The following is a 26,244-nucleotide window of genomic DNA, read 5'->3' as shown; positions in this document are numbered from 1 at the left end:
GGTGCTCAGGGACTATGTACAAGTAAGATACTTCGATCTCATTTGTTATAAAAGGTGAAAAAAATTGATAAATGACAGGCTTGAGACTAAAATGGTGACATTGTCATATGATGAAATGACTTCATATCTACTTCTTTCTCTTTCTTCTAACAGAAACATTTTTCTTAATTTGAGTATCAAATCTGTAAACCTCTGTATGTTTATGGTTACAAGCTGTATGTGGCAGTCTCCCACTGAATGTGGTCAGCACTGCCCTTTTGCATGACTGAAATAGGACTATCGCGGACTTGTATTATAATATGGAAACTCAGTAGGGTTTCTCTTTTTTATAGACTAAAGATCTTGGAAAATCACTGTTTTAGTTTAGTGAAATAAAATAATTCAACTTCTGTGAAGGACAATTTCCAATTAGATACTAAAACCATATTATTTTAGGAAAAAAAAAAAAGCACTATTTTCAGTAATGGTTTTTTGTTTGCACTATATATATCAGTAACACTGGAAGTAACTCTCACATAAAACCAGATATTCCTCCTTCTCAGGAAGTTTTGTGATCAGATTTTCAGCATCTTGTCTGTCCTGTTTTTGAGTAAGATTCACCAAAATTTTGTTATTAAAGTATCCGCGAGTTTAAATGGGAGATGGACACACTTTTTTTGAATAAACTTTAGCAATAGCTGGTCTGTTGCTGCTTTTGTTGTTGGAATGAGATGCTGACAAAATGAGCAGTGCATGATGTGGACCTGGTAAGGTGTTGTACATGTTTGTTGGGTGGGAATACATGACTAGAAAGTGAAGTTGCAATAGCCCAGCCTCTTGACTTAGGGCAGAGCTTGTTTTTGCAGTAAATGGTTGAGCTTTTTGTATCTTAGCTCAGTGTTAAAGTTTATTTTCCAGTATTTTTTTTTTCAGCCTGGCCTTTAAAGCATGGAATAAGGAAGGTCTGTTTATATATTTAATTACTTAGAGGGCTGAATTTTGTGATTAAACACAGTAGTTTGCTCTATGTTTCAACCTGGTTTCTGCTGGGCACATGTCAGCATAAATCTGTTCCTGAGCTCCCTTCTTTGAGATGGAAGGAGGGCTACCTGCAACCCTAAGGAATTTGGAAGTGGTAGGGGTTGTCGATCCTGTACTGGAAGATGGGAGGGAGGAATTAAGTTCTAATATCATTATCCTGATATGCGTGAAAGCCCTGAAAGGAACAAACGAGTTAAAAGGTGTGTGTGTGTGGATATGACTACAGTTCATCCCTGGATTTTGCAAGCAGCTGAGCCCTTCTGAGGTGATCCTGTGAAGGGTTAATGCAGCAGCAGCTGGCCACAAGGCTTGGTCCTTATCTCACTCTTATCCTCTGCTATTAACCAGCCACAATTACGGACCGTATCGGTTACTGCCATCTGTTTTTTCACGAGGCACTCATCAGATTGCGGCCAGCAAAGGGGATTAGATGGGGAGAGGCAGAGATGCCAGAAGGGTTCTGCAGCGCCGGGTCCCGCGTGCAGCCGCGGCTGCTGCGCGCTGCCGGCCCCAACAGCTGCGAAGAATTGAGCGTAAAGATAAACTGTGAAGGCTGTTTCAAAGCCACTGTGAAGGAAGCACATTGCTGCATGCACTTGTAATGCAGGGGTTGTGCAGGGAGGATTCAAGTGCCAAACACAGGCATTCGGCACTTGGGTGTGCTGTGGGTGATTTTTAGTTTCCAGCGTGGCTCTTTGGCAGTGGTGTGGAACATGGGCATCAGGCACAAGCAAACAGCAGCAAGAAGTTGGGTACAGGGTACGCTGAATGGGAGGGGAAGAGAATCAGGGAGTGTTGACTGAAATGCCCCTTCAAAGCTCTTAGCACCAGAAGCTGCTGAAGGGGACTGCTTCGATTGCTGGAGTGTCTGACTGGGGAAAGCAGCATATTCCAGTCCCGATTATCGATGTTAAAGAGCAACGGGACTTGACAAATATCGACTGCTGTTTTCTTTTCTGTTTAAACTTCACAAGGTTGGACCGTCTTGTAGTAATGCGAGAAAGGAAGAGTTTTCACCGTGATACCAGGGATTCGGGAATCATTATGGCTCAACAGATGTACTTTGATTCTAAATTTTACTAAGACCAGATTAATTAAATTATTCCAAAGTGTGGTTTACTGCCAAAATAAGGCTCTTGGATTTTATTATTTTGGGTAAATTAAATTAAGGATAATACAGATTTTATTGTTGGAAAATTAATACTTAACTAATGTTTAATATCCCTTCTTAATTTTTAATTAATACATGATATTCAATATCCGTAGGATTAACATCAACAGAAGAACAAATCTAATTATTTGTAACACACAAGTCAAAGGAATAGCTAAAGGTGCACTGTCCTTGTTAAAGCTACTCCTTCCCCTGTGCTGGTTCCCGACAGACCTGAGGAACAAATGGAAAAAATCATGCTGTAATGTCTCTGTTGTTTTTGTTATTTTGGGTTAGTCAGTGCGTTTTGGATCAGGCAGTGCTTTACTTGTGCTCTTGACTTTCTCTGGTGTGCCCTAGATTTTGGGGAAGGGGGTTTAGATTTCATAAGTTAGGGAAGGGGTTCTGTTTGTTTCCTCTGTATGTGCCTGCAGTCTCACCACTGGAAAGAAATGCAAATGCATGAAAAGTAAAACTAAGCTGATGTTGTAGATCACGTGTTCACTTGAGATCCAACTACCCCTCATATTCTCCTTTCTTAAAAAAGGACACTTTTTTATCATAATGCTGTACACTAGCAAATACTGAGAAGTAATAATTTTATTCTTTGCTACTGGTTTCTTTATCTTTTTAAATCCCCAATCATTTTTCTCTTTGGGGTGGGGTAGGGGGAAGTAATGATATACCCACTGTCTTCCAGGAAATTGTTGTTACCCTGGATAGTGGTTACACTCTTGTATTTAGCCATTACCTGGGTCTGGCAGCGTGGTCACAGAAGCTCTGTGGTAGCTCTTGGTTTGTTCATAGCTTGAAATTAAGCAATGTTTAATAATGCATTTATGCAAATGCATTCACCATTGGTGCTTCTGGATGCTCCTAAACCCTCTTGGTAATGTCATGGTGCTTTCCCCAAGAGATGGTGCTTAATTCCTCACCAACTACTCCTGCAAGGTCCTCTCTCACTTCACCCACCAAGAAATCTCCTGAGACCAGGCCCATTCACCTGCTCTGTTGCCTGCAGAGCTCAGGTGTTGTCTTTTCCCCTAGAAATGCCCCTTGAACCTCTATGGCAGAGGACCATCTTCAGGCAACGTGGCTGCCTGGAGGGCGTATGGGCTGTGGCCAGGATGCCTCCAGCTGAGCCTGTGGCAGCTCATGTGGCATTGGTGTCCTTCCTTTACCACGTGGCAGTGACCTGGGGTGTGTGCTGGGCTTTCCTGATGGCACGGTTTTTGAATGAAGGAAGCAGTAATCTCCCAGGTATCCACATCAGTAGTACTTCTTATGTCTATGGAGATGCTATTCCAGCTAACTGCTAGAATAGTAACCAGTGTTTATTACGATCTTGTAGACTTAAGTTATTACTGTTCCTATGCCCAAATGGGGCATAAACCAGTGCTGAGGTAGTTTAAAATGTTCAAGTTGAGAGTAGCCTTTTACAGCTTTATGTTGGAGTGAAAGGCTATGTCACTGAAATACTCCCTTGAGAGTCAAGGTTAATCTTTCAATAGAAGTCATAACAAAATGTTAATGTTTTCCACCTGGTAAAATCCATTTACTTATTTCTACCTTCCTTCCATGACTGTTTATGCAGAACTACCACGTTTACCAAAAAGCACAGGGGCGTATTGGCACCGTGGCCCTGTAACTGTTAGCACACATACAGCCTTCTCAGAATTCCTTTCCACGTAATTAGATTTCTAGGTGTGAAAAGTTATGTATAGAAAGCTACACTATGTACACATTCACATATCAGGTTTCCATTATATTCAAGACTAAAACTCAAACTCCTGCCATTTTTTTTTTTTTTTTACTCTCCTATTTGACCACTGCTTCCTTTGTATGCCTTCAGCTATGTGGGAGCTAGAATTACAGGTCTGTGTTGTTGAGTGGAAATAGCCAAATCATGAATGCAAGAAGGAGCTTGCATGAATGCTCATGGTCTGCAAGACAGACATGCAAAATAAAAGATGTCCACACCTTCAGTTCTTACTGGAGCTTGACTGGGAAGCGACAGAAGTTTTAGAAATACTCTCTGAAAAGAGCTTTTGTTTAATTGCCCTAAGTGTAAAAAGTGAGGTGGAAAAAACTAGGCGGAATAATTCTCAGTCCGTTGTTATTTGTGACTGCATGTCCAGCTGGGTGATCTCTGCAAACACGTGGGTGGGTGGAGGGCTTACTGGCAGCACCTCGCAGCTGAGTGCTCAGCGGTAGTGCGAGGGGTGGAGGCTGGTTGTGAACGACAGGAGAGGTCACGGCTATCACCAGGCTCCCTAATGAGATGTCTCCTAACTTTGCCTTGTGAAAAAGGGAGCTCAACCCGTGGAAGGTATTATGGACTTGAACACAGCCTGAGCTACCGTAGCTCATGCAAGAGATGGCAAAGGGTGTACTTATGGAAAAGCGGGGCTGAAATCATGTCCTGCGGATTGCTTTTTTGGGGACAGTGCTCAGGGCATCACTGGCCCCCGTGCAGCACTACTACATGGCAAACCCTGTCCTTGCTCTGTCTCCATGTCAGCTCTGCAAAGGAGCTGCTTCCTTGCTGCGGCCTCCCTGTGGCTGCAAGGAGAGAGTGGTGCTTCCACACACCACGGACTGAGAAACACCCCTGCTCCTTGCCCCAGCAAAGCTCTCTGGTTAAGTTTCCAGAAGGTGGCATGGGTGTGTGTTGTGCTTTGCTAGATAGATGGGGCCGAGGCTGGCTTCAGATTGTTTTCCACAAAAATGTTGAATTCCTCTCGACTAGGGGGAGGCACTTCTGAAATGTAGGAGATGTGGTTGTAGGCTGAAACCAATGGATTTAGAAACCAGTGGATTTATTTTCAATTTATCCTGAGGCATGGCGAAACTTCAGACCACCGTGTTATCCATTAGTAGGCAAAATAAATGAATCTTATCGCACTTTGCAGTGTTTTTTTTTTTTTTTTTTTTTTTTTTATCTTTCAGATATGTATAAAGCAATCCTTTAATAAAAAAAATGCATTGGATTTGTTTATAAATACAGGTACATTGTTTAGTACATCAGATAGTGATGTATCTAAAATCTCTTCTGAAATGGTAAAATAAATGAACACGTAAGAAACATAGCTAATATGGGTGAGTGGCAACTTCACCTGAAGTCTGTCTGCTCAGATTTTCATAAGCGATGTTGAAACAATGAAGGCAGCAGTTTGAGTTCAATATGAAAACTAAAACTACTTTCGCTGAGATCACTTTTCAGTCTGCTCCCATAATTCCCTTTCTGCAGCTTGAAGGAGAAAAATAGCCATATTTCACTCTTTCTTCCAAAAGGCTAGTACCAACTAAATCGATGAGCTTTATGAAACTGATCCTTGCGAATTAATGCAGCTTCAGATAAATCACTATTAAGGTTAGGTCACTTCTTTGGACAGAAGCTAGTTTTTCTGTGTGTGTGGTTTTGTGGTTGTTTGGTTTGTGCATTTTTTTGTTTATTTTTTATGGGTTTCCTGTGGTGTTTTTTTTTTTTTTTTTTTTTTTTTTTTTTTTTGTTTTGTTTTGTTTTCTGTTATAACGAACAATGATGGAAGTGAAATGTGAAATTGTGGTACTAAGAGGTGTTCTTAGGCTAGGGATTCAGAGCCCAATGCAGAGACTACAGAAAGGGACTAGCTGCTACATAGAAAGAAAAAATAAATCCTTTCTGGAAAAAAATAAAAAAAAAGTTATTTAAATGGTGAAGCCTGAAAAAGAAACTTTTCTGTTAGTTAATGAGTGGTGACAGTTTCACGGCTGTGCAGTGTAAATGCATCCTCACCTGTGGCAAAGGGAAGTGTTCATATTAGACCAGTCAAATGTGGCACCTTTCCTTCTGTGAAGGATTAGCGTCCAGAGGCTTGAAATCCAAAGCGGTTTATGCAACTCAAAGCTTCACTAAAATATATATACAGATTTTAGAGTATATATATATTGATTTATAATTGTTGCCTAACAACAATCTAACAGCATCCTGCAGTTGGATGTGGCTGATCATCAGAAGATAAAATACAGGCTCAGCAAAGGCCCTGTTTTTTTTGTGGCACCTGTATTATGTGGTTGAGTAGAAAAAATCACTTGGGGGACCAGAGGAGAAACTTGACTGAAGGTGTCTGGTAGCAGAGCACTCTTCTGGCTGATGCCAGGGGCCGCTGTTGCTCGCTCCTGGGATGGTTTGCGTCCAACCGTGCATGCTGCTCGTGCTGCCCAGCGCTCTGTGGCTTCTCCGTGGCTTCTCTGCTTCAAAGCAGAAGCACAGCAATACCCCAGGGGCCTAAAGCTCTCACTTAACATATCCTCCCAGACAGAGAAAAGGGTCATGTTGCAGCTCTTGGCAAAAACATTGCCGAGTTAGTTTTGCAAATGAGAGCACCATTATTTACCTTGATCCAGGTAATATCTTAGTTAAACATGTAGCTTCAGTGAACACTGGGCTATGCACGACACCTTCAAAACCTTTTTTTCCTTTATATTCCCTCACTATAATAGAACTGGCCAGCAGTAGGCAGTTCCTAAAACATTTTTTCAACATTTCCTAGTTCCATAGGACTTGACCTGGTTGTGCTCATAGTACTAACCCTCTAGAGTTTCTTATTACAGGCTTGGCTCAATAAATTATTTCAATCTATGATCAAGTTGCAAAAGTATTATGAAACAAAACAGAAGGAGAAAGCTGGAGGGAAGCTTTCAGAAAGAAAATGGCTAAAAAAAACTTATGGGAAATTCTCTTCTTCCCTCTGCATTATTGAAAAACTCTTAAACAAAACAAAACCACAAAAATTATTAATGTAATATCTAGTGTCCAGCAATTGCTCTTTCAAAAGACGTGTGGAATTGGTGTTTCCTTGCCGAACCAAGTGAAGTGCTGGGGATCTGTTAGGATTCGAGCAGCTGACTCCTTGCCACTAATACCATTATTTATAGTGTGGCACAGGCAAAGTGACTTACTCCAATAGACACCAAATAGGTGGGTGACATTTTTACACTCTGTTTCAGTGGAAAGTAACTAAAAAGGGACTTGCATTAGTCAAAGTGTAAACAATTTTAAAAAAAATCCTCCAACTCTTTTCTCTATTTCATCACTTACATACGCAGCACATTTCTGTGGATGGAGTTAGAGCTTTTTCCTTCTAAAGATGTCACATAACTCTCAAAGAGCCTAGTGTTCAGCTTAACAGCTGCTCTTGCTTTTTTTAAACAGGGCTTCTTCATTCATAAGAAATATAAGGAAAGCATGTCTGTACAGCGTCTGGCAAAGTAGTCCCCTGATCCCTTGCTGGGTAGGTAGGAGCCACCAGTATTTAGGTTCACTTTGATGGAGCAGGGAGAGCAGCTTGTTTTACACTTTGAAGAAGGTGGCTTTTCTCCCTCGTGACCTTTTCAGGTGCCTGTGTTCATCATTCTTCCATTAAACATGGAAGTTTTAAAGTCTGTGCTGGCACATAGGGGCAGAAATCCCAAATCCCAAATATTACACACAGCCTATGGACAGCAAAATGACTCTTTGCTGTTGTGCTAACGTGGGTCCTGGGAGCTGTGCACTTTGCTCTTCTGCTGGTGGCCTCTTTTGCCTTTGCCTGACCCTTGAACATGGTGAGGAGGGTAAATGCTGGGTGTGAGAGGAGAGCTGCTCATGTGTCAAGACTTACAAGCAAGAAATAGAAAAAATGGAATACTAATCTAAAAGTTTTTTAAAAGTTTTTAAAATCTCAGTGTGGTGTTATTGCCTTAACCTGCCTTTAGTTGTGCCTTGGTTGCAATCAATAACACCAGTACATGCTATTGGTTTTCTGACTGGAGTAGCAATGTACCTCCTTACAGTAACATTTAGAAATAATACTCACCCTCTCCCATTAGTTACTACCAGTATTTATGCCTTTCCTTATCTCTAAGACAAATGCAAAGTTTAAACCGAGGTATTTTAAATTTGAGTATGAACAGTGTTACAGGTACTTAACCTCATATACTAAGATGAAGATATGAAAATGTTCTCAGCAGCTTGGAGTTACAGCAGCGCTGCTCTTCTCTGCCACTGCCTTTGTGAACACATCTGCCTCTGAGTGTGTTAGACGTCATGTAAACTTTTCAAAAGAGGAATAGGTGTCCCAGGAAATGATGTTCCGCTTTTCTCATGTGCTTGTAGAATTGTCAGGTCTGTTCTTCTCTGAACTGACAGCTGAGGTTGTCACTGGGAGCAGAAGTTTATACCTCTGACTGATGGAAGGAATTGTCTTTCCCTCCCGCTCCAAATTGCAATGTGTTTGCTGAATATCCACTGAACCACAGCAGTGCTTCTCCATAATGTTCCAAAACATGCCCAGTCTGTTTCTATTTTATTAATATTAAAGCCTGGGAACAGTATTATGCAAAGACACGTTCAGTAGAAAGATTTTGCTTCCTATTCTTATGGATGAGGTTGTATTTAAGGGCAAATCCTCAGCTGGTGTGTCTCACTACGGTTCTGTGTCTTTCAGTGGATTTCTGACCGCTTATCCCAGCAAAGGGCCTGCCCTTTCCTCCACAACTCTCAGATTACATTGACCAAGCATTTTGTTTGCAACAGAAAAGTGCAGCAAATTAAGACTACTAACATCAGCTGAATGCAGCTCTGAAAAAAGCTTCAATCATATTTTTGCTTGTCTTATTTTCCGTGAATGAGAAATGTGTTTAATTGGATATTTTAGGATGTCTGTTAAGGAAATTAGTAAGCTAGAACAGAGAGTAAAGATCACTTAGAATATTAAACAATGGCTGAGTGTGCCAATAATCCATGACACAGGAAGCTAAAATTGCGTGTTAAATCAGGAAGAATGATGCAAGAAGCTGGAGAAAGGGGCCAGGCACAAAAATACCTGGTTTTGTGCCAGCCACAGGCTTGATTAATGTTCTGGGGCACTTCGGTGCTGGGTTTATCCTGATGAAGCAAATGATTTTTTTTTCTTCATCATTGCCTTGGCCTGATAGCATCATTTTGGTTTGGTTGTTCAATTCTGTGATGGTTTAACAAACATTAAAGGAATACACCAAAGCTGGGGTGGTCTGGACTGCCCACGGCTGCTTTGTCTCTGGCTTTCTTGGGAGGGGGAAGATTACTGGTGGGGAACTCTGCAGACATGGAGTGTTTCTTGCTAGAGGCTTTTCTCATTGCTTATGTGGGATGCCAAAGATGTATCAAGAGCAATTATGGATCTTATTCTTCCTTTATGGTTTAGTTGAATTTAATTTCCCTAGAGGGAATGCTGTATCTTAGGATTTGACTAAAACCGAGTCAGTTGCACTCTTTGGTCCTAGATTTTGTACTAGAGAATGGGGAGGGGGGAGTGTAGGGCTGTATGCCTGCAGGTGCTTGCTGTGACTGAGCATTTTTCTCCCTGCCTTTTTTGCTGCACTGGAAAATCGGCCAGGAGTACTGCAGAGTGCACGCTGTGGCTGTGGGGGCTGCTTTCATGCACACACCAGGTCTTGAAATAGAGACAAGAAAACTCATCTCACCACCAAATCATTAAGCAATAGATGTATAAATGTCTGTGCAACTGTTGCTGTGGATGGCTGTGGCTTTACTATTATTATTATTTTTAAAACAGTAAGTTACGAGACACAGAACTAAACTCTTACTGGCTTACAGCTTGAGAGCAATTTCCAGAGTTCAGTTTATGAGCCTCTGGGAGGGATTTTGCAATAGTTTTTTTTTTTTCCTTTCCAAGGGGGGCTTAGGCATCTCAGCTATGACAGGACTGAATTTCATGCTCCTCCAGTATCAGACACTATTACTTAAAATAGTTCCACCCTGCTGTGGGCTGAGCTGGTTTCCCTTACGCCACCATGGACGACAGCTCGCCAGGAGAAGGGCAGTGCAGGGGCGTGCCTGAACTGCTCAGGAAAAATCCACTCAAACAGTGGTCTGCAGATGAAAGTGAGGGATTACAAAGCGGAAAGATCAGTTGTTAAACTTTTAATAGTACTGCTGGCAGCGTCTTTGTCAGAGACGGCCGCGTGCCTTCTGCTAACCTTTCTGGACCAGGTATTTCTAGCCAGAGCAGCCCCTGATGAGAATTTGAGTCATTTTTTTTGGCTTTACAGGGGTTGAAATGCATTTGCTGATGTTAACTTGGAGCAGCTCATTTGTTCCAGCAGGATGTCCATTGAAGCAGGTTCTCAGGTGGAGATAATTGTCACCAACCCATTCACCTTGGTGGAGATGACTAGCATGGTTGAAGACTGGTTCACTGTGGCTTGGTGTTGTGTTGTGTTAGGGAATTGTGCAGTGTATGGTACCTGGTGAGCATGACTGCCACAGCAGCAGGCACAGCCACCCATTTATTTCCCCTTGGAAGGTTGTCCTCTAACAATCATGGATTACTTGGGGCATGGGGTGTGAAATGCTTGGCGTTGCCCTTCATGTGCAGGGAGAGAAGGACAACATCTTCTAGCTTTCAGTAGCCTGGCTGGAAGGATGGGGTTAGAAGTGAGACGGGAATGTGGATCTGGACACAGCCTGCTAGTTTTGACAGGAATACGCTATTCACAAGACATACTGCCTTGGCAGACACGTATTGTATGACAGGAAAATGTTTCTGACATTCAGGGCCTCTTCAAATTTTATTTTATTTTTTCCCATTAGCAAAATAATGAGTGCCTGTCAGCCAGGTGTGAGAAAGCAGGAGGTGGGCCATGGAGAAGAAGAAGACAGGGAGTAGAAAAGAGAAAAGGCAAGAGAATTCACTTAGAAGAAACATTCAAAGCTGAGTGATGCCCACAATATTGCCTTTAAACCCTGTGCATGCAACTGATGAGAAAAATGCCAGTGATGTTATCCAAAGAAAACAGGACAAATATATCACAAATATTTCTTATGCAACTTTTTTTTTTTTTTTTAAAGAAAATATTTGCTGCAATGGAAACAGCCACAAAATGCACTGCTTTGAAGCCACAGATAATGGCAGAGCATTTCCTCTCTGTAAATGGCTGCCTACATCCTTAAGAGAAGGTAGTACCAGAGCTTCTGCAAGTTTAAATGTTGGATTAAAGAAGGAACTACTACTGTCTGCACTACTGACAGTAGCAGATTTGAGCATAAATATGTTCAAGAGGTTGCAGTGGTGATAAAGTCAGCTTGTAAAAGTGTCAGGGAGCCATAAAAGAGCAGCAACTTGGTTTATAGATAAGGTCACAGCACTGGCAACATTCAGTGCTTAGTCACTTAAATTATCAGGAGGACTTTTGTGATCTAGTGACCGTAAAACGGGGAAGAGTTGGGGAAAAAGTTGCAAGAAAGTGCAGCCACTTGTAGGTCTGACAAGCAGTTGGTTGAGTGAGTCCAGAAAATCTGTTTGTGCGTGACACCATGATGCTTGTTGATTAGATTGTTTAAAGGTAAATAGCTTTTAAAGAACATATCCATAATTCTAATCCAATGAATACATCACCACTTAGTTTTTGCAGCAAACACAGTGTACAAACACATGCTGCATGTCCCCAAGGCAGCCAGCCACACATTGTGAGAGAAGATGAGCAGTTTGGTCATGACAAGAGAAAACCAAAAGCCCCAGCCCAAGACCGCTCTTTGGGCATGGGATTTCAAGTATTTCAGAAAGTTTAGAAACCTTAAGGCATATGAAAGCAAAAAAACATCCTTATTATGTAGGATCAGTCCTAAATCTAAATATTTCATGTTTTATGAAAATCGGATAAAAGCCAGGTTTTGCGTTTGGCAAATGTATTTCTCGAGGCCTGGACAACACAGTCTGTCAAAGGTCAGGACACCATTCTTGCAGGTACTAAAGAGGCTGCTAAGAACAGTATTACTGCAGAGGTGTTAGTGTCATTCCCCCTGAAATCCCAGCTTCCTAGGCATGAGGCAGCAGAGGGGGAATAAATGCATTGCCTGCTTAACCTGTGCCAGTGCTGATGTCTTGCCACTGTTTCCAAAATGAGGGGAAGATTTAATTTTAATTGTGGCTTTGGATCTGGCTTCGGCTCCCTCTCTGTGACAGGCTTGCTGTGTAAAACCAGACATTTCTCATCTATTCTCTGTGTCATGCTTCACGTGTTGTGCTTTTCTATTTTTTAAATGAATATGGTACATCTTATCTTTGAGAGTCTTGCCTAAGTTTTCAGTAGGGAACAAGCTGCAAGTACACTGATAATAGGTGGTTAAAGAATTGTATTTGTAGCATCTAGTTCAAATGAAGAAGAATTAGAAGAAGACTTCCAGTGAGAGCTGGTCTGTGAGACGCAGCGTTGGTGAGACCAGCAGTAGCAGTGCTTCAGGGCTGTTTCACACAGCCTCTCTGATGCCCCTTTTTCTGTATCAGTCCTTCTCTGGGGAAGCAAAAACAAAGCTTCATCATGAAGGTGACTGCGCATTTAGGGGGGTGATTTCAGCATGCCGCCTGCTGGTTCAGTGATGTGGGTGCACCGAGAAAAGTCAATGTTTGCGGCTGTGGTTGGTGACATTATCAGATTTCCTAGTGCAAATACCTTTGAGTGGAGCAAGCCTTCGTTTTTCTTCCTAGGATCACTTAATGAGTCATTATTTACTTCAGTCTCACAGCAACATGAGACTTGATTTCTGGGAAAAAAATCTAATTGTGCCAAGGTTGTTGCTGAACAGGAGCAGCATGTTTCCTGTAACTAAGTTTCAGCTCATCACTTGGGAAGTTTCCAGATATAACTTGGTTGAGATTTTTTTGTGTTCTCCCATACATTCCCCAGGGCCTCCTTTTAGATAAGGTCTAACTGGGTCATGAGTTTGGGAAGCCTTTTCTGGTTGGAAAAGGGGAATCCATTAACAACACGGGAAAAAATGCCATAAAGTTTCGGATGTAAAGTTGGGAACAACGAGTGTTTGGTATGACAGCAGAATTTTCAGATGATCAGCTGTACAAAGAGGAACAGGGTGCACTCCAAGACCGCGGTGCTGGGTTTGTGTTTCACTACAACCCTTGAAGCCAAGTAGTTTCAAGGGGCTGAGTTTCCACTGTCCTGATGGTGCCTGGGCAGTGTTAGGGGAAGAAACTTGTTTGTTTACCTTAAACTCCACTGGTCTGTTGTTCCCACACTGTGGTTTTTGTTTGTTTGTTTTTTTTTTTTTTTAAAGCCATGTAATAAAATCACATATGCTAAGCAAGTTTATGGAGTGTCCTCTGACTTCTGGGACAGACTTTATGGTGCCAGGCCTAGCCCTGGAGAGATGGGGCAAATGATTGTGTTCATAGTCAGACCATGCGTCAGGTGAAAAGGAGATGCATCTATCTTCCTGCTGCTGGGTAAGAGCAATTTCTAATCTTCACTCAGTTGGGAAGTTGTTCAGAAAATGTCCTTGCAAGCATGCAGGCTGTAGTAGAAAGAGGTGAAAGAAAAAAATGATGTGCTTCTCTGGGTTATCCCAGACACTTTGCTACAGTGGTTTAGGAAGAAGTAGAGAAGGGTTTTGGACACTGTGACAGTATGTGAAGTCTGCCTCCTGTCCCCTTCTCAGCTGTGGGATCAATAGAAGCCATATTGGTATAAACCAGCTCTTAATTTCTGCGTGACTGCAGCGCTGGGCCCTGGTCTCTTATATATAGGTGCTGACTTCAGCAAAGCTACACTGATCTATGCCAGTTGGGGATTTGGTCCAAGATGGCAGTCTGAAATGCTGATAGGAAGTCTATCTCAATTTTATATTCAAAGGTTCTTAAATTTGACAGCTCTAGATCTGTGTTTTTTCTGCCTCTCTATTTCCCCCCCCACCTCTCCTACTGCCCTTGTATGTTCTGTTTCTCAGCTTTGGAATTGCATCAAATTAAATCAAAGGGGATTTTTTTTTTTTTTGTCCCCAACTTGTTTTCCTTTTGAATGTCAATTCCAGTGGAAATACAAGAAGCTTTGGCTCAGCTCCTGAGGCATGAACTGACAGTAGCCTGTTCCTAGGATGTCTTTCCTCTTAAACAAAATATGTAATAGATATCTTGCAGGACAAGGATACGAGAAAGTTGTTGCAGATTTCTTTAAAATAGATCTAGGCAAGCAGTTGGTCATCTTACGCGTGGGTCGCCCCAGTTCTCTGACTGCTCGCTCGCAGCCTCAGCTCTACTAGTGGTGTCTACTGGGGCTGCACAAAGCATTGCATAAATAATATGGAACAGGAAACGCTCCTTGCAAAGTGAGACAGCTAAATTTTGCAAACTGAAAAAGGGAAGGAAAAAGGGAAATTCTGATTCTTGACATGCTTAAAGGGATGCTTCTTAGATGAAGACTTGACTACAGTTTGAGTGTCACCATGAAATCTTGACTGTTTGCCCAAATCCCATTATCATTCAGGAAGTTCATGATGAGTAGATTTAAGCTCTAATCATGCAAAGCATAGGAAAGTATGTGAGAATACCCACCTTTTATGGCATGGCATTTGTTGGCAGTATCAGCTTGGTTGTAGCAGGCGAGATTAAAGGATTAGGAAGCAAGCCAGATACCAAACTGCTGCTGCTAAAGTTGTAATTTGCCTGTATATTGATTACAGTGGATTTAAAGCCTTCAGCACAGCATCCTGTATCCTTATGTCTATGCTAGCTTGTAACTGTATATCTTTAATAAAATGGAGACCATGTTTCATAAGAAATGTGAGGTCTCCTGTTGCTGATATGTAACCTGTTAGTTTGGTCCACTTCTGTAGCTGTCTGTAAATCCATTTTTTTTCCATAATGTTTTCTGTGAGAGGGAAAACCAGGCTTGTAGAAGTGTTACTATCAGCAGAGAAACCTGTGCTGAAGTCTGTTCTTTCTCATAGTGGGGCAAGGACAAACTTCCCGGTCTCCTTTTTTCAGGATGCTGGAAGTGCACTGCCTGCCTGTGATCCAAATTCTTTTCTGGATGAGGATGACTTACCAGACAAGCCCTAACACTTGTCCTCTAAATCCCTACTTGATTTCCTTTTTTTCTCTGAAATTCAGACTATATTGTAATGATTCTACTTCAACAACAGAGGAATTCAACATTTTTAAAAATTAAGTGGGAATATGAGGAGTCGAACGTTAAGCTCTTGCATAGTCTTACAACAAAAAAGTAAAGGCTTGGTTGGAAACCTTTCTGCAGGGCTCTATGAAAGATGTTTTGTGTGTTGTTGTTATTATTATTATTGTTTTTGTTTTTAATAGCACTCAGGAAGCAAGCTAATAGGAAACACTTCTGACCTACTGAGGTAGCACAAAGGTAAACTGAAGCGTGATCCAGGCAAAGGGGAAATTCAGGGAAATTGCTCCATCAAGTGTTGAAAGGTGAAACTGGCACTGCAGCTGAGGAAGACTAAAGTGTTCCTTAGGCCAGGAGCAAAGTGCTCTGCAAGCATCTCATACAGGTGAAACATGCAAAATCCCTATTGGTCTTCATAGGAACAGATTTCACTCAGCGCTGTGTAACATTTTATGGATGGCCTTCGTTTTAATTTGATGTTCACTCCCCTAAAAACTGAAAACCAAGTGGAGTTGCAAGTTCAAGGCTCATCTTTTTCTTGTCCAACAGTTCTAATAAAAGCAAATATTTCGTGTGCTTGCAGATCTTGATCAACATAAGTTAGAAATTTACATGCTTTCATTTGAAATTGCACAATAAAGGTTGTAAGATTTGTAGGGAGAGAAGAGTAAACAGTCATTCCACCTTGAATATTAGGAATATTCTCTTAAATCTTAACAGATTTCAGGCTGGTCTACATGTGTGAATGTCCCTGAAATAACTTATAGCCTTAGATATTGTAGACTTTGTATTATTCTGTCACGGAAATCAGAGCCATATTTGGCATATTTGCATTGCTCACATCTTAGGTAAAGTTCAGCATCCATGTATAGCCCTTAGATTTTATCAAAATGAGTTGACTCTCAAGTAGCTAATTAAATCCAATGGATTTTTTTTTTCTTTGAAAGCTTTTGGCTTCTAGAGTTTTGTACTATGTTTTGTTTTTAAGAAAAGAAAGCATTTGTTTAAAAAAAAAACAACCAAAAAAATAAAACAACAACAACAAAAAAAAAAAACAAACGCAAAACTTGCTGGAAATATCAACTAGTTCAGGGATAACTTAAAATTATGACCTGATTTTTCTGAAAAACAAACAAACAAACAGTGCTATGAGTAAAGAGCTCTTCTAATTTTTTAATGTCATAAATACAATTTCTTCAGAATATTATAATTGTTTAGCTTTAAAAGCTATTGTTGATAGAGATTTTTAGCTGTGTGACAGATAATACGTAATTTTTTTCCTACTATTTTTGCTTGAAGTCATTCAATATTTGCCTGCTTCTGCCTGCTTCCCAGTGGCTGCCCAGGACTTCACAGAATCACAGAATTTCTAGGTTGGAAGAGACCTCCAAGATCACCGAGTCCAACCTCTGACCTAACGCTAACAGTCCCCACTAAACCATATCCCTAAGCTCTACATCTAAACGTCTTTTAAAGACTTCCAGGGATGGTGACTCCACCACCTCCCTGGGCAGCCCGTTCCAATGCCTCACAACCCTTTTGGTAAAGAAGTTCTTCCTAACATCCAACCTAAACCTCCCCTGGTGCAACTTTAGCCCATTCCCCCTCGTCCTGTCACCAGGCACGTGGGAGAACAGACCAACCCCCACCTCACTACAGCCTCCTTTGAGGTACCTGTAGAGAGCGATAAGGTCGCCCCTGAGCCTCCTCTTCTCCAGGCTGAACAAGCCCAGCTCCCTCAGCCGCTCCTCGTAGGACTTGTTCTCCAGGCCCCTCACCAGCTTCGTCGCCTTTCTCTGGACTTGCTCGAGCACCTCGATGTCCTTCTTGTGGCGAGGAGCCCAAAACTGAACACAATATTTGAGGTGCGGCCTCACCAGAGCCAAGTACGGGGGCAATCACTTTCTTATTGCTGCTGGCCACTCTGCTTCTTATACAAACCAGGATGCTGTTGGTGTTCTTGGCCTCCTGAGCACACTGCTGGCTCATATTCAGCCGACTATCAACCAATACTCCCAGGTCTTGTACCTTCAGGAACCCTGAAACTTCGTACTGTTATATTGCCTCTGTCTCTATGTGCTGAATGAGGTTGGTGGAGTGTACAAATCCTAAATTCTTTTGTCAGCCTAGGAAGCAGGTGCCGAATACTGATGCTGCTAGCTGTCCAGGCAGAGGCTGAAGCTGAGCAACCTTCTGGCCTTACCCTGTAGCTTTATCTCATGGGGTAATGACAGAACTTAGGGAAATGGGCAGCAGGGTGGCAAAGTCCTTAATTCTGAGCTAGATTTGGAATATTTAATCAATATTAATAATAATAATCCAGAGCTTTTTAATTGCCTTAGAGGCTACAGCTTGGGATTCATCCTGCCTAACATTAGACAATATGTATCTAAGCTAGCTTGTAATCAGAGGGTAGAGGTAATTTTTGTATGTGATTCCAATGGCAAAGGTTAGTCACCTGCCGGTGTGCTCCCCTCCCTGCTCCTGCACCCAGTTTGTATGTACGAGCAAGCAATTTATTCTACAAATAGAGCTTTTATGAAAATATTTCCAAATGCCTCCTTTTGTCGTAAATGCGTTAAGTCACTGCTTGCAGCAGCCCAGTCTGAGAGGCACTGCGTGTACCACCTCATTTACCAGTGCCTATGGTCAGCATACAGATAAAGCAACCAAAACCCCTACTTCTTGGGGGCTGGAACTAGATGATCTTCAAGGTCCCTTCCAGCCCAAGTCATTCTATGATTCTTTCAGCAATGAGCACAGAGGGTGAGTTAACTGCCTAGGACCTCTTACCTTCAGCAAGGTGGTGCAAAAGCAGGTGTTGGGATGGCTTCAGGTGCCTCCCTGAGTTGCAGGGAGATTTTTTTCTTTTTAATAGTGATTTTTTTAGTAGTGAATGTGTCAGCACTGCTGAGAGCAGTGATTGCTGGGGGACCTGTCTGCTGAGAGTAAAGAAAAGGAGGCTGAGTCAGAGCAGAGTGATACTGTTTTTGGTCTAAAATCCTGAACCCCCCCTCCACTACTGTGCAGAATAACAGGTGTAACCACAGGCTTTCCCCGCTGACACCCCTGGCCCAAACTAATTTAGGTTTCTAAGCCTGTGGAATGAATACAACATGATGGAGCCAAAATTTATGGAAAAATATCCGTGCTAATACAGACTGTAAAATAAATGCAAACGAAGGCTCAAGTAAAACAGCTTTTATTCACATGAAAAAATAAACCTGTTCGCTCTGATAATCAATTAAAATATTATACAATCAGGCGATCACAGATGTAGAAGCTTATCCTCCTTAAAGTCATTATAAATCACATCCTTTCCTAAATCTCTCTATTCCCTCTTATTGCTTATATTATAATCCCTGCCCGGGTATCATTTTCATTGCTAAACATACTGTTTGCCAGTCAGTTTATTAAGGTTTGTCTTGATAGTGCCAAAACAAATGCTCTTTTTCAAAGATGAAAGGAAGCCTAATATTAAAATAATAATTTCATTTATTTGCTAGCAGAGTCTAATTATTGTAGAAATTGGCACATGAAGTCTCTGAGGTGATGTGGCATTAATACGTCAACAGGAGCCTGCTTTGAAGTTGACCTGTCTTCTTGGTGGTGTTGGGCATACCACGTCTTCTGGGATATAACATGGGGAAAGGAAACCTTTTTTTTGAGGGGTGTGGGGAAAGTTGTAGGGGGGCAGGGAGGACAATAATACTGTTCTTAGAGACTGCCTTGCCTTTGCCTTGTAAAGATGCTGAATGCCACTTACCCCAATACCTATACAGGCTCTGCTGCAACGTAAGGTGCAGCTCTGGGTGTTCCTAACACTGTAAACTTCTTGATCTTCAGTTGTGTCATTACAAAGCCGATACGTCTGTGCTAAAAGACAACTTAAAATAAAAAGACATCCTGGGACTGCTGGTACGAAGCCCCAGCAAATGTTTTTCACTACTCCACTTCTGAGAACTGGGGCTTGAAAAAGAGCTTTCTACACCAGCAGTGATATGAACACATAGGATAACAAGCTAAATTTAAGAATAGCAAAGTAGCTTTAAATGGCATGGGACAACTAAACAAAATGTGAAACTGCTGGTTATGTGTGGGAGCTGCTGTTTGGTGATATTGGGTTTGCAGCCATCCTGCCAATAAAGCTGAGTAATGTCAGAGTAACTCCAGAGTGCTGCGAGTGCAGCAGGGCTTGAAGAGCAGCGTTGGATGGAGGGCCCTGAGTTGGGGACACAAAAGCAGACCCTTATAGACTCTTATGCTGGACCTGAAACTGTTACCAGCCAACTTTGAGGCTGCATGAGTACACCAACATGGTGCTGGTTTATATAAAAGAGCTATTATGAATGAGAAGCAAACCTACTAAACAGTGTTCCAAAACCAGGCTTGAGAACGTATGAGATTTAAATTAAATACGTTTATTTTTTCTAGGGTTGCATTGGTGCAGACAAACCCAGCAGCAAGGAAAGCTGCCAATGTCAAGGCTGTGCTAGTGCTGGTGTTCAGCAGTAGGAGCACCAAGAGACAGAAGCTACTAACCATTGGCATGCTTTTAAACCCCGAACAATCAATGCCACTTCACTTGTGTTAATTTAATCCTGCTGATTTCAGTGTCAATCCTTTGAATTTGTCAAGACTAGACTTTTTTCTTATTTTTTTTTTTTTTCAGTGGGGAGCTACTATCGAGCAAGTGAAGTGAGTCTTTAATTTAGACATTATTTATTTTAGGCACTATTTATCTATGGCTAAAGATGCAACATAGGGCTTTGTCAGATTTTAATGGTTATTTTTTTGTTGTTATGGAATTTGGAGGAGAGCATGGGATCCTGGGACAGCGGTCCCAGTGCCCCAAGGCTTTGAAACTATCATCCGCAGGAGGTGGGACACTTGGTAAATTCAGTGCAGGGGGCTAAAGTCCCTTGCCTATTTGAATCCTAATTTTATCAAAGTTGTTGCATTGAAATCTAGTTTAAAGAAACATGTTTCTTGTGTAGTGTTTGAGATTTGCTTTTTTGCAAATTTGCTCTTTGAGATTTGCTTTTTTTTCTTTACTGATAAATAGTTAGCGTGGAATTATATTTTAGTGACTGCTGCTTAGCTGAGCCTGGACCAGTTTTCTTCTGAGTTATTGGTTGTTAGTTTCTGGCAGTCCTCTTCATAAATCCTTGGGATTATTCAATTTCTGACCTTCTAGTGTTATTTATTCCTTTGACAAAGCTGATGGGCCTCCAACCTCTCCTCGCTATAACCCTGCCTGAGGTAATAAGCGAGCTATAAAAGTTCAGCTGCTTCAGAACTGGGATGAATTGGCTGAAAATTTCCACCTAAAGACATGTTTCAAGTTCATCTGTATTCAGTCACAATTCCTGCTGCCTGAGTATCTTGGTGTCCTGTTCATTCTAATGGCAGCTATTGGACATATTGACACTGAAAGCTGTCTTTAAGCTTCAGCGTGGGTAACTTCAAGCCCACAATGTGATAAACCTAGCCTTGGATGTATTGAGACCATTAAAAAGAGATGAACGTGAGCTACCAATTCTCTCCTTGAATGTGCTAACAGTCTGCTTGTTGAGTTTGATTTCAATGGCTCCAGGAATTCAACTTAATTTTTAGCATTCTCTTCACCAGAGAAGGCAATGTGTTTGCATTAGATTTTAAAATGTATTTAGACTTGAATAAGTTTGCATATGTATTGTTAAGTATTCTGCTTTCAAATTTCTTTGCTGTAGAGGGGGAGGAGGACAGTTATTGATAACTTTTCTGAGATGGTTTCGGCAGAGAGGAGCCATCCTGGTGACAGGCCCTGCATGCTCAGCTTTGGAAATAACTGTTCCGATCCTTTCCTGGCATGCATACTCTGGCCAGAAAGATATTTTGACATTTTTAATGTGATATGAAAGCATATGGATATCCTCCTGTGAAATACAATGAACTTACGTGTTTTATGTCACTCTGCTTTGAGACAGCTGGAACCGAAGACGGGCTGTAACTGTAAACACAATTAGTCCTTTTTCTTTCCATCTGTGTGGATCACAGCCCCCCTGCCTCCTGTGCTTTCAGACCTGTAAGGTCTACCTGCCCCACCTGCAAGTGACAGGGCATGGAAAGGTGCCAGGCAAACTGGGGCAGCTAGGCTTTCATGTCTAAGGTTGAGTTAATATTTTCTGGCTGTGCAAGTGTTAAATGAACTCTTACACCAAAAGATCCTCGTGAAAAGGTTGTGAGAGAACCTTCAGGTTGTTATTGAGAAAAGAAGGGTGGGTGGGAAAAAAGACCTTGTTGCTGTCATTTGCTTCACAAAGCTCAAAAAAAAAAAAAAATCTAGGGGTTTTATTAGACCAGGTTGTTGCTGTCTGGTCCTAACAGGAGCTTAACCTTTAATAACTCACTTTTGTTGGCCAAAGACAAATTTTGGTGTTGAGCAGATGTGGTGTGATGGGTTTCTTTTGCCTTTTAAAACATGGTGCGATGGTAACAGGAGCATCTCTGGGGCAGCGAGGAGGGGAAGATGTGCCCTTGGGAGCTTCTGGATCAGCAGGGCAGAGCCAGGCAACGAGAATCATGGCACGGGCATGGTCATGGAGAGGAGGGGGTGGCTAGTGGGGTGAGGGGTTGCATGGGGGGGGCACATGCATGGTGGTGGAGTGGTTTCCTGGGCTTCCATTGTATAGTGGCAGCAGCAAAGGCTGTCACCTTGCTCTGGGCACCACACCCAACGCAAGCAATGGGGAAGGAGTGTGCCAGCCTTGATGGCAACTGGAAAGAAGCTGCTGTAACCATCCTCCCTGGGCTTTGGGAGCTGGAGGAGGGCATCTGGCACGTGCGTGCTGCCGCTGGGTGAGCCCCCATCCCGCCGGCTACTGGAGAGCACTTGCACAAGGGCAGCCCCAAAAAGCCTTTTTCAGCCCTTAGTGCTGTCCCCTGTGCTGCAAGCTGCCTGCAAGGAGCATATTGACATCTCTGCGATGTGCTCGGATTTCAAAGGCGGTCCTCCGAACCAGCTGCATGTGAAGAAATCGAGCAAATTATTTTAATTTTTTTTTTTTTGAAGATACCATGCCAAGCCTTTTGAAATGAAAGCTGGGGCAGGCCTAGTGGAGATTAATGTAGGAAAAATGCTGCTGGCTTGATAAGCCACAGATGTCTGTGAGATTTGCTGAGGCTGTTGACAGCTCGTGACGGTTTGCAGCTTGCGACGTCCCCCTGTCCTTGACACATGCTGCTGGTGTGGGGCGGTGGTTGGGTGAAGGGTTGGAGGCAACCTGGAAGATAAACAAAGTTTTAGGCCTGGTCTAGACCCAGACTGTTGTTACAGGGGTTTCTTGCATCTCTTTAGGCAGAAGGAGTAGTACTTCTAGCAAAATAACATTGCTACAGGCAACCCGGATTATAAATGTAATGGCAAGATTTAGGCTGGTGAAATTCTTTGAAAGCATGGGATGGTGATGTAAACATAACTCACTACAGTGGTTTTTAAGCAACATTTATTTTTTTAAGAGAAGACCTTCATTAAGTCCTATCAGTTAGTACCAGCGAGTTTAACAACCCAGAAGCAACTCATACGACTCTCCCTCTTTAAGAGCATCCTCTCATTGCACTGATACAGTCGCTCTGCAGAGTGTGACAGAAAGTTCCCCTGCAGCCCATTAGGAGATAAGATTTGTGAAAACATCTCAAGCTTACATCAGGAAAAGCAAAATTACTTTTCTCAAAACATGGCAATGTTTTGAGTCTCAAAACATGGCAATGAAGTTGATTTGCTCTTCTATCAGTTCACATTTGTATTACTTTATTTTTAGGGAGATGCTATTAGATGGACCAACTTTGAATCAAGCTCTGTTTTCACAATACCAATGTCTTCACTGATTCTTGGAGATCATGTACACGTGAAGTTATCCCTTACATATTGTCAGTGACCTTTCCTGCACAAATCCCATGGGTATCATCCTCTGCTTGGATTAATGATCTTTCAAGCCAGCAGTCCCAAATGCTCTGATATCATATGTTCAGGTCTATTTTAGACAAACAAGGAATGTAATTAAATTTGCTGTTTTCATTTTGAAGCTTTCTTCCATCACCTTGAAATACTATTGTACGTGCTGGTGTTTATGCGCACCTTCTTGGTCCCAGTACTTTCAACATCTGGATAACATTAGAACTGGAATAACCCCCAGTGCCCAACAGGTATCAAACAGATACAGAAAACACCTTATCCAAAATGTTTTGAACCAAAACAGTCTTTGCATGTTTCACCAGAATGGCAAATTTCCCTATTAAATTGTGATAAGCATTAGGTAAGGAAGGATATTCACATAATCTTGAAATGGATTTAGTGATTTAAAAGCAGGTTTCTCTTTAACATGAACCTCTACAGGTGTTTGTAAATTAATTGGAAAAAAATTGAAGCCTTTCTTGTAATTCTTACTGTCACTTTTCCCTATTAGCAGCCTTTGTCGCATACCAGGGTGGTTCAGTTGGCCGTGTCTAATCAAAATATTTGGAGGAAACTAATTTTTAGCATTCATTCTTATTCTGAAAATGTCTGTGTTGGTACCATATGCAAGTTTGATGGGTAGTTGAACAAGCATTTCCATGAATGCTGTGCTGGGGTAGCAGGACAAAAACATCCCCTCATTTGGGAAGGAAACGGTAATGGGATTGTGCCTCGATCTCTCTAGACAAGATTTCTCTTATGTGCCTCTTCTGTGGTGCCAAACCTGCAGTTAGGATTTCAACAGTTTGTGCTTCTCTTACGTGAATCTGTAGGGTAAGACAAAGAGCGGTTTAATAAGGCTGTAACAAAGAGTGTGAGTAAAGAGTTTTGAGTAATTTATGTACTGGAGGAGTATTTGACAGACAGCTGTGCTGTAGCTGAGCTATGACTTCCGAGTGGCTCCTAGTGCCTTGCATCTCATGCTCTTAGTGGTTTTATGTTGTTCAAATCCATTACTTGTGGGAAGGAATAGGTCTATAGTATGAAAATGTCCTAAAGTGGGCATCTGAGTAAAATTCCTTGTAAAGCTTTCTTTGTGGAAATAATAAAACAAAAAACAGAACTTGCTGTATAAAATGACAAAAGTGGCAGTGCTACATAAAACCCCTGCAGGACTGTTTTTAAAAAGAATAAGGGAAAAGTGTAATTTATGCCTAGATAATTAGTGGTGGTTTACCACTGAAATGTACACCACTTGGAGCAATAGTCACTGGAGCCTTTCACACCTGCACGGGGTATGAAATTCCAAACAATTAAAACAATTAATATTTCTTTCTGAACAGAAGACATCTATTATGCTTTAGCAAAAAGCATATTGCAGGAGTGAAAACAAATGCGGTAAAGCAGAACATGCAATAATGGAAAATGTACTGTCAGATTTTCTGACACATCTTTTCATTCCAGAAATTAAACATTGAGTCATTTTGTGAGTGAGTGGTATTTGCAAGACTGAATTTGTCATAATATTCCTTGTAAAAGGCTTTTGCTTTCAAAGAATGGTAACAGGGAGCTGTGGTTTTGCTTGTTTAAAAAAAAAAAAAAAAAAAAGTTTGAGTTTGGTCTTCTGGTTGAAAACTAAAAATAAGTAGTATGGGGTTAAAAGTCATCTTAAAATTGGATAGCTTGTCTGTATTTCTACTTATATCCTAGCTGAAAGGAAGTATGTAGGAGGGGATTCCATTCATGTTTTTATATTAAATATATAGTTCTCTTTGTCCCGTCCTTGCTGTGTAGGTGTTCCCTCTCTGTTTATCCAAAAGGGAAAAAATGCTCTCTGTTGATCACTTCTGTTTTACACTTTGATATTTAATGGATGTCATTAAATTCTCTGTTAAAGGAAAACCAAGACCGATCGACCAAAAAAAAGAGGTTTATACATGTATGTACTTTGAGAAAGGGAGAAGGTAAAAAGAAGGGTCTTTTAGTTGACAACTCTAAATATCTTTCCTGAGTATTTGTGGGAATCTATTGAAACAATTCCCTTAGAAGAAAAGAGGTAAATTGTTTGACAAAAAAACATTTGACTTAGTGCATGTTTTCATGGTCAACTTTGTACAGAAATGGTGAAAAAGCATTCAAGAAAAGGAAAACTGAAATCCTCCTTTGCAGTTCTTGTGCAAAGCAGCCAGAGCCCCCAGGCTCTGCAGGCACTCGGAGCCATCCCTCTCCTGGTTCCCTATTTTTGGATGTCTGGAGAAGGTCAGTGGGAAACATAACCCGTGGTTCCTAAGGCAAAAGCAGCCTGGATTATCATTCACGAGAAACTAAAGATGGATTGCTAGTAGAGAGCAAATAATTTCTGCTAATAGTATTTCCTAGATGAACAAGCAGCTTAAATTTCGGCTGTTCAAAATTAGTTGCTGACTTAGAAAAATGTTCAGGTCAAGTTTTTTCCTTGGCCAATCACTCATTGCTGCTATCTAACTTTTGATACCTATTTATTGCTGTGGAGAAAATATTTCAGGAACCTATCTGGACAAAGCCTTCTAATATTTATATTAGGAACACAATTGTTTATCAAATTAAGAGGAATATATCTTATATATTCAGAATTGTATGTTTTGTTTTAATGTGCAATTGCCACACTTGTTCAAGAAGCCTAGGATTGAGTGTAATCAATACTTCGTATGCTTTATTAGAAATTGCCATGGAAAGCAAAACGTGCAGCAGATCACGGGTTGTTTGGAAATCCCTTGTTTTCCTGGTGGTTGTCTCATGTTGAGGCTTCTGGGCTCAGGGAATGATTGCACTTGTTGTGGCAGGTACCTCTGTCCCCAGCCCATCCCTGTCCAGGAATTCTGGCTTTGTCCCTCTCATGCCTATTGGTGACTGTGACTCTCTTAAGGAAAGGGCTTGCATCCTCCAAGAAAAGCTGGATTTGTGTTGTCTTGCAAAAATCTCATAAACATTAACTAAAATAATCACATCTTAAAGTACATTTCAAAGTTGTGTTTTAAAATTTTCATCCTTCACAAGGGGAGAAAGCACCAATTTCATTGTTCAGCAAATAGCAAAAGTTGATTTATGTCTTCTTTTGACCCAGTCAAGCAGCAGAGGAGCAGCTGAAAATGTGACCAATAAAAGTTAAAATAAAGAGGAGGAAATGCTATATAACAGAAGCAAAGGGATATTA

The 26,244-nt window shown here is 41.4% G+C and overlaps 1 long non-coding RNA gene across 2 annotated transcripts in view; it reads left to right on the top strand.

Moving 5' to 3' along the window:
* The first annotated feature begins 1,371 nt into the window (after nucleotides 1-1,371).
* Nucleotides 1,372-26,244, top strand: part of LOC137857931 (uncharacterized) — a 39,833-nt gene continuing 14,960 nt past the window's right edge. The window contains exon 1 of one of the 2 annotated variants that reach the window (XR_011097398.1): nucleotides 1,372-2,078. This is a non-coding gene — a long non-coding RNA (uncharacterized lncRNA). Of the gene's footprint in view, nucleotides 2,079-9,979; nucleotides 10,188-26,244 lie in introns of those variants that run through there. The other variant, XR_011097399.1, reaches the window with a different exon arrangement.

This window comes from Anas acuta, chromosome 5 (assembly GCF_963932015.1).
Source record: "Anas acuta chromosome 5, bAnaAcu1.1, whole genome shotgun sequence".
NCBI lineage: Eukaryota > Metazoa > Chordata > Aves > Anseriformes > Anatidae > Anas > Anas acuta.
This window is presented reverse-complemented; position numbering and strand designations above follow the sequence as displayed.